This window comes from Astatotilapia calliptera, chromosome 12 (assembly GCF_964374335.1).
Source record: "Astatotilapia calliptera chromosome 12, fAstCal68.1, whole genome shotgun sequence".
NCBI lineage: Eukaryota > Metazoa > Chordata > Actinopteri > Cichliformes > Cichlidae > Astatotilapia > Astatotilapia calliptera.
The window spans coordinates 37834890-37840018 of record NC_137433.1 but is presented as its reverse complement, the minus strand read 5'-3'; the positions used below and the strand labels follow the sequence as shown (position 1 = coordinate 37840018).

General features: G+C 41.0%; 1 long non-coding RNA gene across 1 annotated transcript; it reads right to left on the bottom strand.

Moving 5' to 3' along the window:
- Positions 1-208: 208 nt before the first annotated feature.
- On the bottom strand, positions 209-4741 carry LOC145432238 (uncharacterized). The gene is made up of 2 exons (XR_013912519.1): positions 2826-4741; positions 209-1306 (listed from the first exon to the last, which is right to left on the bottom strand). It is a non-coding gene; the product is annotated as an uncharacterized LOC145432238 (long non-coding RNA).
- Between the last annotated feature and the right edge of the window lie 388 nt (positions 4742-5129).

Sequence of the window (5129 nt, the reverse complement as noted above, 5' to 3'; positions counted from 1 at the left end):
TGGCACCATGTAAGGGGAAATAAAAAGGTTTTCAATGGTACGAGAGGTATTTACTGCCAAGAAGCATTTGTTTGGCCAAACACAGATTTCCTGACTTTTTGTGCTAAGTTTAGCTTAAAATCACAGCATGTCATGCAGGCTTAGTGCACACAAAGTGAAGCGAGTGAGGGCATTTTCCTCATCAGTAGGAAGTTAGACAGGAACAGTCATGGATTAATCGTTTATGTCAGTTATGTTGGTCCTTACACTACAGGACACAGAAAACAACACGCCTGAACACTGCAAAGGAGGAGAGAATCAGAAAGAGCCTGATAGTTAAAGGTCCTGCAATAACTGCAGATCCAGGTCTTTACAGTAAGTGGTGATAATTTAGAAATGACCAGCTCTGAAACTCTATTAGTCAATTTCCCACGTTCCTCATTACTCTCGACTTGTTCCTTTAATTGAGTGTCACTAAACTTTGTCATGTTCTTTGCTGGTTTCTCCAGTATTAATTAATCGTTTTCTGTTCAATCCTAATATGACTCTATAGATTCTTACTTCCTACTTCAGGGTTACTTCACCATTACCTACTGTTTATGTGTCCCTTAAATACGATGCTTCATTTTCCTTTATTTTACTTGAGTCATTATGTCCCTTAGGTTGAAAGTACATTTGGAGATTCGTTTTCATTCATTTTTTCATCCTTCTGAGAAAACCACCTATGATTTTTTTTGCTAGCAGGCAATCCATCTACAGTGGAACCCCGACTTACGACATTCATTCGTTCCCGACGGTCTTTCGTAAGTCGAAGCGCCCATCGCGCCTTTTGAGTGAGCGATAGGCTAATTGCTAACTGCAACAACAATACGTTGTTCAAGTGGAACAGCGAAGCGCAAGTTGTCACATGATTTGGAAGACATTGTGGGCATTGTAAGCCTTCTGGGATCAGCCAATCAGAGCCAGCGGATTTCGTATACCGGGCATTTTGCCGTAACACGGGCAGAAATATTGCCGTTAAGTGCCTTCGTAACTTGACCTTTTCGTTAAATGGGGTATTCGTAAGTCGGGGTTCCACTGTATTCTTATTTTGAAGCTTCAGTCACTACTAAGGTGTGGAGCATAACCAGACTTTCTTTGCATTGGCTAGCTCTTCAAAACCTAAAAACCCAGTCAGACATAACAGGCATCACAATGGTAGCAACGTTGCTAACTCAGGCTTTCTGTTTCAGATAAAAGGAGCATTTGTTGCATCGTTTGCTTCTTCTGCTCGGAGCTGGGGCTGCTTCACTCCATCGTTGAAGCTCCTGTTTCTTCGATCGGTCCTCTGCAATGAAATCAAATGAGAATCAAAGGCTTACTCGCACTCTCACATGTGTCTGTTGCTTCTAATGATTTATTAATCCACTCTGTTAATCCACTGTCAGTTACTGATCACCAAGGTCTCAGATGGATTTAATGAGACTTATGGATTGCTTTTGTTGCTCATTTGCAGCATTTGGTAAAAAGACACCAGATACACATTTAAACAAAACATTTTTCATCATGTTCATAACCTGAAAGCTCTAAAATGTGTCCTTGTTTGCTAATAATGTTTTTCTGAGTTAGCAGTCAGTGGTTTAATCTCTTACTTTGATGTGTTTTCATGCACACAAATAACTCATTTGTACCAAACAGTCAGACAGGGCTGGACTGGGACAAAAAATCAGCCCGCGCATTTTGACTAGAGACGGCCCACCAGGTATTATATGAACAACCATAAAGCCTTTGAATGAAAACAAACGCTGTTGTCACAGTGATGTACACTGTCTTAATAAACTTAAACCTCCACCATCCTCCCTGTTCTGGTATTCTAAACGTAGACTGCTTGGTCGAGTTAACCTCCTGAACTATCTACAGCACATGGTGAAAACCTGAAATTAAGACCGAGAAGACTAGAGGTGAGACATGATCATTACTGAATACTGATGACAGATTTAGATATTGTGGCGTGTTGGGGGAACAGCTAGTTCTCTCCCATCATGCCTTGGGACATGTGCTGCTGTTTAGATGTTCTTGTTTTATTGTTTATGGTTACGTTACTTTTAACTGTTATCTTGAATGTTGTTTACGCCGTGGTGCAGCGTCACTGACAGTTGTTGTTTTGTAGAGAGAGTGCTGTACCATGAGTGACTTCTGTTGTGCTGTTGTTGAACCTTGAGGCACATTGTAGCCCAAGCAAGTGTTTTAATAAAGAGCTCCCCCTACCAGCTTGGGGTTGAATAACAAGCTCAATCTCTCTCTGTGAGTTTCTTTGTAAAGATTCCTCTGCATGCCACAATATATTTTCATAAACCATTCATTTGCCACATCAATAAACAGCACGGCAGGGCAAAATATTTTTTTTAACATGGCAACCTTTAAAAAGTGAAAGGAGACAGAAAGACAGGTGAAAAAGGATAAAACGTAATTGACTTTTTGATGGCATTTTACACACAGCACTGGTGCAGTATCTAGAAAATGTGGGAAAATACTGGCATCATATACAGTACTTAGTTACTTCTGAAGAAATTGTGATGGGACCCTCAAAAAAATTACTGTGCACAATAATGGATTTCTATACATTTTACATCAGATGAAAACGTTTGTTGTAAGATTCAGATAATTATTTGTTAAAAGCAAGAAAATTTAAATGAGAATAAGAAAGTATTTCTTTGTGCCCCCTTTTCCCTGTTAATGCCCTACCTGAGCCCCCTGGCAATACGAGTTATTGTAACTGACGGTAAAAAGTCAGCACAACGAAAATAAACTCCACCTAAACTTGGTTCATATCTGACCCAGAGAGACTGCAGGTCATAACTTCTTACCTGAAGTTCAGTTCACCTCCTCGGGTCTCTGCTCCTCCTGCCTTTCCATCATCCACCTGCCAGCGTGTTGCATCTGCTGGCCTCCACCACTTGCTAACGTTACTGAATCTGTGGAAGCTCCGCCACAGCCACCACCAAACAACTGAGTTATTTTTACACATCTCCCTTCATCTGGCCAATCCACCACCTTTCAGTGTTTATACCGTTACAGAAAAAAACAAAAACAAAAACCCATCGGCCCATAAAAACGAAAAATCTGGCCAGTCCAGCTATGCAGTCAGAGTATTAGTACATGATTCACTCTAGGACGTCCTTGAGTTTGCACAAGTTATTTATTTACAACTAACAGGATGTGCAGCAGTCTGAGAATAACAGGAAATTATTGGAGGAAAAAAATAAGGGTACAGTGTGTCCTTTCTCCTTCATACTAAACTTTCTTTCTTAAATTATGAAATAAACTAACAAAAAACATTTTCTTTGCAAATAAACAAAACAAAAAAACCCCCAAAAATTTCAACAGGAGGACACAAATTCAGATTTTTTTGTCTACGTGTAAAAATGAATGTGAATCTGTTTAAGATATTTGGGTGACTCGAGCATTAACACCTTTGTGACCACTTTTAGGAGCTACTGACTCAGCCAGAGTCATCAGATGAGTCACAGGAAACATCAGCTAATTAGTATTGAAGGAGGTGAGTAATACCAAGGAAAATGGTTTGACCTTTACCAGCAGCGAGCTTTTATAGACTCTAATTTGAGGTTTGATCAAAAGTCAGATCTATGAAAATCCAAAAGGACCAGATTAAAATTTGAGCATCTTCGTTCCAGTATCATCGTCTCAGTCATGTTGGGAGACGTTCGAGCCCTGCTGCTAGTTTTCCCAGAACTCCCTCTCTGAACCGCTTCAATTGTGCACTCTGGGATTTCATCAGGAGCTTCAAGCCATCATCATCTCCTTCAGACTAACCCAGATTTAGTGGAGGTGATGACAGCTGGGTCTCCAGCTGCAATCAAGGGTTTTCGGCCGTTTACAGAGGAAGAGTTCACAGTTTCCAAGCCTGAAAGCAGCGACGAGCGAAACCAGGAGCTTTTTTTTCCATTTGGAGGAATTTATCCAAATCAGAAAACGTGTGTCTGGTGGTTGGCTGAACTTTCAGAGGGAACAATATGAACTGTGGTGCACGCCAGCTCTCCATCTCATGCCGGTCCACAAACACAATCTCCACACAGGCTGCTCCCCAAAATCCGCTCCCTGCAACTATTCCCACTTCCTGGCAATGAAAATGAAGTCAAAGGTTTGCTGTTCGAGATCCTGCCCCCAATTCACCTGGAGCCTGATGCACTTAAAGAACTGAACGTCCAGAACGTGTCTGCTACGTAGACTCAGACTGATTCTGAGGCTCCCGGTTGCAATAATTTTAATGTTTTATCCATTTAAACCTCACTGATTCTTTCCAGTGATGAGAAGAGCGAAAGGAAGACTGATTGTAAAGAAGTCTACGAGAAAATGACACCATCACTGGATATATGAGTAAATATTCAAATACTAATAGTTAATTTCAAGTCTAATTGAATACAGTGTTACATAAATGTAACATAAATTTATATGAACACAGAAAATGAAGCAGGGTCTAATTTCAGGTGTGGCTTCATTTGCAGAATCAGCGCCAGCATGCAGCACTCAGCATCATTGTCACTGATGGCGTCCTGATCCGAGTCCTGAACACAGAGTCGTTCAGTTTATTGGCTTCATGATTTCTTTGGGGTTTTATGGAGAGATTTGCATCCTTGTGCTATTTTGTTTATGGTCTTATTATGTTTCCTGGTGTTTTTGAGTCATTTTGTGATTTTGTGTGAGCTTTAGTACTTCAGAGGGTTAGAAGGTCGTTAGGTCTCTCTTGTGTTCCCTTTCTGTTCCTCGAGTCTCTGTGGCTGTTCTTCTGCCTTTTGCATCAGGTTTGGACGTTAGAGTTTTCATCTCGGTGTTAGTTATTTCCTGTTTTATTTCGGTGGACTTGTGCTTTGAATTTTGTTTAATTTCCCGTGTCTCATTATCCTTGAGTGGTTGGATTACTTTGGTACTTTTTAATGCTGCTTATACAGAATAACAGACTCCTTTTATGTTCTACTCGTGCTACTCTGTCTGCATCTGGGTCCAAGCTGACAATCCCAGGAGGTTCATATAGGGGGAGCGACTGGTCGGGTATCATCGGGGGCTTGCTCACTGACCCTGTAACAGGTTAATGTGGCCGTGTCGCTCGAAACAAGCCAGTAATGAACTGTAATCACTAACAATCCTACACA